This window comes from Rhinichthys klamathensis, unplaced genomic scaffold (genome assembly GCF_029890125.1).
Source record: "Rhinichthys klamathensis goyatoka isolate OS25496 unplaced genomic scaffold, OSU_Roscu_1.1 h1tg000011l_1, whole genome shotgun sequence".
Classification (NCBI taxonomy): domain Eukaryota; kingdom Metazoa; phylum Chordata; class Actinopteri; order Cypriniformes; family Leuciscidae; genus Rhinichthys; species Rhinichthys klamathensis.
In genome coordinates, this window is record NW_026606564.1 from 14,409,100 (window position 1) to 14,420,561 (window position 11,462).

Sequence of the window (11,462 nt, forward strand, 5' to 3'; positions counted from 1 at the left end):
TTCAACTCGGGCGGCAGACGCGAATTCGCGTCAAACGCTTGAATGCACAAATAGCATTAACTAAATTCGCGCTTAATGCGTCAGACGCTTCATTCGCGCCATTCGCGCGAACTTGACGCGCGAATGAGGCGTATTCGCGTCTACCGCGCCGCGCTCTACGCCTCATTCGCGCTGCAGGAATTTTTTAACGTGCGCAACGTGTCTTTGCATTGACTTAACATTTAAATCAGTCCGGTGTGAACGCACCATATGAAAGTTTTACTTTTCGTACCGCTGTTATTATGTAATTGCATTCTGAATAATGTGTTAACATTTTAATTCAAACTAAGGGACATCTGAGGAAACCGCAGCATTAATTGCATGGCGAGCGGCCAACGAGGCTCTCTTCACTGGTTGGAGGAATTCCTCCAAAAATGGATGGGAGTGAGTAACGGTATGCATAATCTGTGTTTGTACTACAGACTGTTATATAAAAAGGTTTGTACGCTAGTGGTAGTTGGTCGATTGGTGTGTTTGGTTGTGTCTGCCAGCCTTTCAGAAGAGTTTTATGCACCAAAATGAAAGAAAACATTTAAATACTATAAAGCTAAGAAAGCAAATATAACTAAAAATCAAAGAAGTTGTGTAAGTTACATTTTAGTCTGTTGAATAGATGTGATTTAAAGTGGGTTCTAGTGTGGTATGAAACACTGCAAAATACTACTGACAAGCAAAATAAATAGTACAGGTGATATTTATGATTTGGTTATGAATGCAGAAAGTTATATGGAGGCAGTATTGCACTTAAGTGTATGATAGTACATGCATGCAGGGAGTAGAGGAGTGACAGTAATACAAATAATAATTATTGTTAGTAGTAATATTAGTAATTGTGTTTAAGTTGTCCTCTCTTCTTTTTGCTTTTTTCAGAGTATTTGTGAACAAGTCTGACCTGGCTATCACAGCCAAACAAGCAATGAAGAAATGGAATAACCTCAAGGAAAAATACAAGGAAACCCACCATTTAATCTCTTTTTCAGTAATGTAGTGGGATGAATTTAAGCTAGATTTACCAAGTTAATATGCAATTATTTTTACAAGTGGAGTAAAAGTATTATAGGGCAAGGACATACGTTATCAAACACTTTTAGGAAATTGTAAACTAAACAACATATCCCAACTTTATTTTTTTCTGTGTGGAAAATTAATATTATATGTTTGGCATCAGTATTTTAACTTCCATCATTATTGCAAGATATCTTAAAATAACTGTTAACTTGACATGAAGGGATTTTATACAGGATAGCATTGCAACAAACATTTGTGAAGCCATTCAAACTGTGGAAAATTTTTGGGACTACAAATATGTTCAATAACAGTTTTCACTGTTCCATTCTTTTTTTAGGAACTTATGGATCCTCCAACAGGGAAAGGGGTGGAGGCAGGTGGGGTGACTGCTGCTACCTGGCAGTGGTACAGTCAGATGGATGCAGCACTCAATAAGTCCGCCCCTGGTAGTGTCAGCAAATCTGACTGCAAATCTGACTGAGGCGTTGTCACCTCTCCGTCCTCTGCCCCTCCCAAAGAACGGGCCAACCCGCCACCAAGGAAGAGGGCCAGGGTCAGTGAGGCACTCCTGGATTTTATGAAGGAGCAGGCAGAGAGGGAAGAGGAAAGATAGCAGGAGGCAGTGGCGAGGGAAAGAGCAGCCTCTGACAGGGCAGAGAGATACTTGACTCTCTATGAGAGACTTGAAAATAAATTGTAAATAGCCTGTATTATTTGTAATGTTCTTGGTTTACGATTGTTGTATTGGATTTTCTTCTATAAATATTTTTGATATTGAGTTTCAGTCTGGATGGTAGATAAATAAACATTTGTAGTACATTAAGTAGTAATATGCAGGAAAGACATATTTTGACTTAAGGTGAGAAAGCAAATCTTACAACGGCAGTCAGAATCATGTCTTCTTTTTGACATTATTTGTAGGCAGGCATCAAATTTGGCAGGCCCGTCGGCCGTCGCCAAGGGGGGGCATTAGGGCCCCCCCCCCCAGATGACACAACGTGCCCCTAATCATATGGTCATTGAGCAAACTTACTATTGAGAGCAAAAAAACGTATCGACGTAAAAACACATATCCCTGATTAATATGCCAAATCTTAGTAATAAAGTCAATAAACAAAGTAGGGCTGCACGACTATGACAAAAATCATAATTGTTGATTATTGCCTTGAAATTATAATTGCGATTATTAATTACAATGATCACAATTTACATTGAATTATGTTTTGAACAGCTTTATGCCATTGTTTGAAGTGACTGCATGCCATATTGTTATATCAAAATAAACCAGCTGAAAACTCCTCCTGAAAAACTTTCAATGCTTTTCTATGGTTTAATGCTAATTATAATTATAATTATAATGTTACACTAACTAAAATTAAAACAATGGGGAAAAAACCCTTAACATAAGCTGTAAAAAACACACATTTTAAGCACACAGAATAATGTAAGTGGACTTTTTGTAATTGTGCCTTGAACGATTACATAATTGTGGCATCCATAATTGTAATCGCGATTACAAATTCGATTAATTGTGCAGCCCTAAAACAAAGTAATAAATTATTTTCCAAAATTATACATAAAGTACAAAATAATATTACCTATAGTTATGTTCTTCATCTGGTGGTATAAGATGGTAGTAATAGACAACCAAGGCATCCATGACTTCATCCACCCTGTTGCTGTTGCGGGACATCAGAAACAGAGAGATCCATGTGCAGTTTCAAGTGATTTATTAATAGTGTAAAGCATTTAAAGCAAGGGAACAGCAGGCCAGAATCTCGTGTATCATTGAGCAGGCAAGGGTCGATGCAGGCAGTGAGCAGGCGAGGTCTGGGTATACTGGCAAAGGGTCGAGACAGGCAGCGGGCAGATCGAGATCAGAAATCCAGGCAAAGGTCTATGTGGGCTGGCTGCAAACTGGAGGAGTCAGAGAACAGAAACAGGGTCAAACCAGAGAGACAAATTATAGGATATGAACGCTCAGAGATGATCACAAAGGTAATGCAAAACTTCGCAGGGAACGAAGTGAGCGAGAGAGCTATAAAGCCCCGAAGATGGGGAATAGCTGTGAAAGGTGATTAGCATCAGACTGGCTGAGAGAGATGTAATGAACGGGATTAATATTCAGGTGAGGGCGCCCTCTGGTGACTAGAGAGGGAGCTTCCAGAGTCTGGGATTGTGACAGTTGCATACATCAAGCATCTGAAGAAACCTGCTGCTGATGGGTTGCACCAAGCTCTTTTGGGGTTTGTGCAAGAGACTTTGGTATTCTGAAAATATCTCTTTTTGCTTGGGAGACTTTTCAGTGTCATAATAAATATCTGAACAAAAGTCCTGTACTTCTGTGCCAAATGGATTAAGTAGGGCTTTAGCGTTGTTTGAGACCATATGAACGGTGTCTCCTGATATGTCCAGTAGACAGGGATTTTCTTTGCGTGCATAGGCCTCCACGCCCCCCTTCTTTCCACGCATGACAGCACAGTTGTCCATAAGAATACTTATTACTTGCTTTCATTCAAGTTTCTACGAAGCTAAAATACCCCCTAGCTCTTCCATAAGAATGGGAGCTGTAGCCACATTTACCATTTTGCTAGCCAAATCCTGTGTTGTTATCGTTCCACTTTCCTCGTCGAAAAATCTGACCAACACATTTAATATTCGGTCTACATTGTTGTTTGTCGACTCATCAATGTTCAGAGAAAACATTGTTTTTTTTTAGTTTTTCCGAAAGATCTTTTTTGAAATGTAAAGCGAGGCCGTGTGTATTAAAATAGCTTACTTGCTGGTTCGACAGTGACAGTTTAGACAAAGTAGTTTTGTCCCCGGCCAACGTTTTACATAGATCCACAAGCGGTTGTGAAATTGTAAACGATAAGTCGTGTTGAGATATAAATGCACACAGTCTTAACTTTTGCTCACAAACACGGTCAGTGAAAGAGGTCAGAGGAGTTACCGTAGTTTCTGCTCCAGGTAGCGTGGTCGTATGCTGTAGACTGCGCACGTTAGCTCTGTGCGTCTTATCTCCATCATGACGGACAAGTGTTTTTTTTACCGCTAGTGGCATAGTGAAGCTTTTTGTGCCAAACTATGCAAAAACAAGCTCCAGGCTCCGGAAGTTTACTGCACCAAGTGCCTAAAACCTTCCTGTTTTGTCCTATTTCTTCAAGCCATGGCCAGCGCCACTTGTTTTTTACTTTCTTCTCCAAAGCAGATGTATTTTCTCCTGGTTTGATAAACTCCATTCTCCATAGCGTGTGTTCAAGCTAACTGCGTCACTGCGAACTGGTTCACTTCCTGCACAAGACCCGCCTTCCTCTCTAGCAATTGGCTAAGACAACCTAATATCATGCTCCCATTGGCTGTGACAGCTGTGCGCACTGACTCTTGAATAAAGGTGGTAGGTTGAAGGAGACCGGTGTTTTATTCAAGTCAGATTAGGGCCTGTTCACATATCGCGTCTTTTGCGCGCTCAAGTTCGTTATTTCAAATGTAGCCGCGCGGTACGCACGCTCATAATGGAACTCAATCTCAATCTCACGCTCAATCTTCCGGCGTGATTGTTGGGTGCGAGTGGACAGATGTGAGTGTGGGTGGATTTACCTGAGTGAATCGTTTTCTCTATTTTTCTTGCTATTTTTGTTGTGGTGGTGTTTTCTTGGGTGGAGGGTTCGTCTTTATTTATTTGTATTTTTGTTTGTTTTCGACCTTTTGGGCCTCGTGCTACCTGTTTTATCAGGGAAACATGACGGCCCAAAATGTGCAGACTTTGGGTTCACTCACGTGGCGCCATGCAGTTAAAGTGGCGTCCGCGGCAGGCGTTGAGGAATGTTGCATGGCTGTTGGAGTAGTTGTGTGGCACGAGTGTATTGTATCTGCCTCTAGAATGAATAATGCCATGGTGATTTTCCTCAACAGTATCGAAAAGGCAAATGAATTAGTTGAACACGGGATCGTGATCGGCGATGAGTTTGTCACTGTGCTTCCCCTCTTACTACCATCAAAGAGAGTTACTTTATCCAATGTTCCCCCTTTTCTTAGTGATGAAATATTAACTCAGCCGTTGTCTCGTTACGGAAAACTGGTATCCCCAATAAAAAGATTGCGATCAGTAGTGAATCACCTCTCTTGAAACACGTCGTTTCTTTTAGGCGTTTCGCCTATATGATTGTTAAAGATGATGCCGAGTTAGAATTTTCACTCAATTTTCGAGTTGATGGATTTGAGTACGTGATATTTGTTACAACCGCGAAATCAAAGTGTTTCGGTTGTGGCAAATCAGGACATCTAATTCGAAATTGTCCGGATAAATTAAAGGAAAATGAAGGTAACAAAGAAAACGATGTTAATGCTGTTCCCGGTACGAGTGAAGCAACCGAGGCTGTTTTGTTGAACTGTGAGCCGGGCTGAGCCGGAGTCGGTGGTCACGGGGAAAGATCCCCCCGGTGAGGGGCTGGACGCTGCTGGCTTCGCTGAGGCTGGTTCATCCTCGACGTATCGAGAACACACAGGTATGTTACGTGATGTAACAAAAACTAGTAATGATGGAAAAGTGATTGGGGTACAGTTTTCTGGGAACACAGAAGAGAAACTACCATGTGGTGGAACAGAGAATATGACTTTGCCGTTGTTGAAGGGGGTAGTATGTGAGGTGGATTGTGTTGTTACAGAGATGGAAAAAAATATGTTCAAAGTGCCCCAAAAAAGGAAAAAGTCTGGTCAATTGCAGGGTGAAAAAGCTTGCAAAAAAAGTTATGTACAGGGTAGTGAGGATCAGGAGACTGAAAGTGATAGTGAGTCGTCTGACTCCAGTGTAGTGCTTTCTCAAAGCGATTTTTCTGGACGAAGTTACGATAATGAGGATATAAAGATGTTTCTTAAGGCAACAAAAAACAAAAGAGGTGTTTGTGTTCAAGAATATTTCCCTGACATCAAGCAGAAAAAACGAGAAGTCTAATGACAGAAGGCTGTTTTAATAATAGAGAAGTGTATCGTTTGAAGAAAATTGTGAGGCTTTTAGACAAGGAGTTGAGTAATAATGATGTTTAAAAAATTAAGAGATAGAACTTCTAATGATCTGTTGTGTGCTGGAGGGATGTTTTTTTTCTTTTTGTTTATCTTTGCTATGAGTGAAGTACGCCTGGCTACCTTGAATGTGAATGGTGCCAGAGACATTAGGAAAAGAGCCATGTTGAATGAAGTGATAAAACAAAAAAACCTTGATGTTATATTACTACAAGAAACACATAGTGATGGAAAAAATGCTACTGATTGGGCAAGGGAGTTTGAGGGCATTTCTGTACTGAGCCATCATACTTCAATAAGTGCTGGAGTTGCCGTTATATTTGCAAAAAGTTTTAGTCCAATTTCGTATGATTTTGATGAAATAATTAAAGGCAGACTTTTAAAAGAGCCTGTTTTGAGAATAATGTTTTTGTTTTTATTTGTGTTTATGCTCCAACTGCCATAATTGAAAGGATGCTTTTTTTAGACACATTATGTTCTACCTTGCAAAACTGTTCTTCTGAGGAATATTTATTTTTTTTGGGGGGGGGGGGGGGGGGCGGGGGGGGGGTTGATTTTAATTGTACTGCACACGTACTGGACAGAAACCACATTGAACCTCATTTGCCTTCTCAAAGACGTCTCATCCAAATAATTAAGCAGCATGAATTATGTGATATCTGGAGGCAATTAAATGGAACTGAGAGACAATACACATGGGTTCATGCAAGAGATAATTTAATGTCGTTTGCTAGATTGGATAGATTTTACGGGTTTAAGCATCATCTTAATATTTTTAATAAATGTTAAATTATTCCGATTGGGTTCTCAGATCATGGAATGGTGCAATGTAGTTTTATTTTAAACTATCTCAAACTTAGAAGTGTTTACTGGCATCTTAATATTTCTCTGCTGAGTGACAAGTGTTTTAGGGACTCTTTTAAGGTTTTTTGGGAGAACTACAGAAATACAAAGCACGGATTTCAATCAGTACAACAGTGGTGGGACTTTGGCAAGGTTCAAATTAGACAGTTCTGTCAGCAGTACACTCACAACGTAACTAGAGAGATAAGAAGATCTTTGGAGAATTTAGAAACTGAAATAAAGAAATGTCAACAGTTAGCTGAATCTACAGGAGATAAGTACTATTTAGAAGTTGGATTAAGGAAAAAGGCCCGGTTAGGTGATCTACTGGGATATAGAATACAAGGGGCACTGGTCCGGTCAAGATTTTAAAGTAAAGCTCAAATGGATGCACCGTCCAAATACTTTTTCAGCCTTGAGAAAAAAAATGGGCAAAAACGCGTAATTTAAGCCTTGCGCTCTAAGAATGTGGGGTTGTTAATAGACCCTGTTGATATCCGAAGGAGAGCAGTTGGTTTTTATCAGAAGCTGTATAGAAGTGAGATTGAGTCGGGGCGTAATGAAGGAAATACCTTTTTCACTTCCTTACCCCAGATGTCTGAAGAGGGTAATGCAGCCCTTTCAGGTGTGTTGAGCTTGGGAGAGCTGTATAAGGCCCTTCAAGGCATGGAGTCTAGGAGGGCTCCAGGAATTGATGGTCTCCCAGTTGATTTTTACAAATCATTCTGGAAGGAGCTGGGAGTGGATATATTACAGGTATTGAATGACAGCTTGTCGGAAGGTATGATGCCGTTGAGTTGTCGCAGGGCGATAATCAGCCTCATACCAAAAAAAGGAGATCTCACTGAAATAAAGAGCTGGCGCCCCGTCTCACTTCTGTGCAGCGATTACAACTGCTCTCCAAGGCTTTAGCTAACAGACTGGCTGGAGTGTTGGACCAGGTCATCCATCCGGACCAGACCTATTGTGTTCGTAGTAGATCTATGTTTGATAACATTTCTTTAATTCGTGATGTATTAGAAGTTTCAAAATTGTTAAAGTTGGACGTTGGCTTGATTTCTCTGGATCAAGAGAAAGCCTTTGACCGAGTCGAACATTCCTATTTGTGGGGGACTATGAGGACCTTTGGTTTTAGTCAAGATTTTATAGATAAGGTCAAAGTACTCTATAGTGAAGTCGAGAGTGTACTGAAGATAAATGACGGCTTATGCGCTCCCTTCCAGGTTCAAAGAGGGATAAGACAAGGGTGTTCTTTATCTGGGATGCTATATTCTTTGGCCATTGAACCATTGTTACAACAAATAAGAAAAAAGGTGTGTGGCTTATGTTTACCCAATTGTAAAAATAACATTGTTCTGTCAGCTTATGCTGATGATGTGATGGTTTTAATTAGTGGACAAAATGATGTACAAATTTTACTTAAATTAATTAAAGATTTTATGTTGTTATCCTCTGCTAAAGTAAATTGGACAAAATGTGAGACGCTGTTGGTTGGTCAGTGGTTTGATGGCAAACCAAACCTTCCTGATGGGTTAATTTGGGGTAGAAGTGGGATAAAATATCTAGGTGTTTTTTTGGGACAAATTACATTGGGCACAACAGAGTGTTTTATTCCTGCCCAAGGAAGAAGGAGGAAAAGGACTCATGAACTTACAGAGCAGAACCGCTGCTTTTCGGTTGCAGTTTTTACAGAGATTTTTTTACAGTGCATCTGATGTGAGTTGGAGGGCTGTTGCCTGTGCCATATTGCAACAGTTTGGAGGTTTTGGGTTGGATAAACACCTTTTTTTGATGAACCCTTTAAAAATGGACTTTTCAAAGATGCCGTACTTCTATAAAAACCTTTTTTAAAGTGTGGAGTTTGTTTCACATTCAAAAGACTGAAAGCACATACTCACTTCATTGGCTGCTAGAGGAACCCTTAATACTTGGAGCACGTTTGGATATAACGAACAATGGAAATTTACATGGGCTTAGTTCTGCTCTCCAAAAATCCAGGACTGTCACTTTAGGACAGATGTTGACTTTGGCTGGCTCAAATTTGGAGAACGCAGAGATGACATCCCAATTTCGGTATTAAATCTGTTCGTATTGTTTCTTGTTTTTTTTTTTAAACTGAGATCAGTTCTCACAGATGAAGAGAACCATATGTTAAAAGATTATCACTCTGGGAAAAGCACTCCCAATGCTCAGGATTTTTTTCCTTGTTTGAAGTTTCTACCTAATCTTGATGAGTGTACAGGTCTTATTTTAAGAAATTGGCAATCATTGTGGTTGGACTTATTGACAACTAAAGTTAATTTTTTGTATAGAGCTTGTTTTATGGTTTTCAATAAGACATGCTTTGAAAGAAAGGTTGATAGACCACGGCGCTCTTTTCTGTGGCTGGATGAAAATGTAAAACCTGAGTGGAGATCTCTGTATAAGCCGCCATTATCGAAGAGGGCAGGGGATTTACAGTGGAGAATCCTTCACGGTATCATTGCTGTAAACTCTTTTATTTCTGTTTTAAATCCAGAAGTTAGTTCGGAATGTCCCTTTTGTTCTCAAAGAGAAACAGTTTTTCATGCTTTTATGCAATGTTCTAGATTAGAACGATTATTTAGGTTATTAAAAGAAATATTCAGATGTTGTAAAGAGTGTTTTTCTGAAAAATCTTTTATTCTGGGGGTGAAATATAGACGGAACAAGAGGTATGTGTGTCAATTGCTGAATTTTATTTTAGGACAAGCAAAATTGGCAATATATACTAGTAGGAAATATAAAATAGAGCAAAAGCCTTGCCAAAGCATCACTGAGGTTTTTTTTAATGTTGGTAGATCAAGAGTTTTGATTGATTTTAAGTTTTATAAAACTATGCAAGATTTGTCTACTTTTGAGATGATTTGGTGTAGTTATGGAGCATTGTGTGTTGTTTCTGAAGATGATTTAGTTTTTTCTTTGTAGTTTTTTTTCCCTCTTTTGTGAGGGTTATTTGTCTTTGTTATTAAGTTTTGTGTGTTGCTTTAAGGTGTGTTAATTTTTTCGTTTCTATTGTAAAAGTTGTGTGAATTATTGTGAATAAAGTTTTTTTCAAAATCAAATCAAATCTCTCTCTTTCTCTCTCTCTCTCTCTCACACACACACACACACACAAAATCTACTCTGTTGCTATTTAGTAATGACATTAGCTACCTGGTAATGACATTGCATAATCTATTTCTGACCAACTCTTCTCCTTGTCCAGTCTATTGTGGTATGTTTTACACGACACGTTGTACAAACATTCGCGCTGTTGCCACAACTCTACAAGCTGATCCTCCATCTCTGCTGTCCACATCAATTTCGCGTGTTTGTCCTCGGGGTTCTGCCCACACATCAGGATTTCTGATCTCTGCTGTCCACATCAATTTCACCTTGTGCTGCTGCGCCATGACTGCGTTTGTTATGCTTCCATCTTCCCTCATCTCGCTTTCCGATTGGATATTGTTTCGTTTCACGTGATAATCTCCAGAGCGTGCGTATAGACCGAGGGTCATCGAAGGGTAACGCCCCTTTTTGGGGGAAAACAAACGGATTCCCCTGAGAACAGAACTCGCTCTAGATCTGCTAAGTTTCTTGATAGCAAAAATGGCACAAACATACACACTCTCTTTGCCGGCCGAGGACCGTGAGCAGTATTTAAAGAAGCTACTGGATACGGGGTTACAGAGGTGTCCCTTTGAAATGGTCGAAAACTGGATTAATGACCCCACGTAGTGGCCAAATATGGACTATTCAGACAACTAACGTTACCACTATCTTGTGGGAACACCAAGTAAGTAGCCTATTTTTTTTTTGTCATTAACACTCACAGTATGACAAACTAGACGATGAGGCCATGTCACTTGGATCATATTTAACTTGATTTAAGCTATATTGACATAGTTTTGTTGTCGACTAACTATACTATACTGTTGAAAAAGTGGCAGGCTCGTCAAAAAGTCATATAGGCCTAAAGCACTTTCTAGACACAAGCAGAAACCCCACTTTAGTCCTAGCCTGCCACTATTTCAACAGTAAAATCAGTTAACAGCCAAGGTAGCGTGCCTAGTGAGAGCTAATCACATAACGTTAGCTGCTAGCAGCTTCGTCTTTCTAACTAGTAACTAGTATAGCTAGTCGACAACAAAACTATGTCAATAGCTTAAATCAAGTTAAATATGATCCAAGTGACATGGCCTCGTCGTCTAGTTTGTCATACTGTGAGTGTGTTAATGACAAAAAAATAGGCTAACGTTACTTACTTGGTGATTCCACGAGATAGTGGTAACGTTAGATGTCTGAATAGTCCATATTTGGCCACTGCGTGGGGTCATTAATCCAGTTTTCGACCACTTCAAAGGGACACCTCTGTAACCCCGTATCCAGTAGCTTCTTTAAGTTTGTGCCATTTTTGCTATCAAGAAACTTAGCAGATCTAGAGCGAGTTCTGTTCTCAGGGGAATCCGTTTGTTTTCCCCCAAAAGGGGGCGTTACCCTTCGATGACGCAAAAGTAGCGTTGGTCTATAATCTAGTTGAAGCCTCGTAT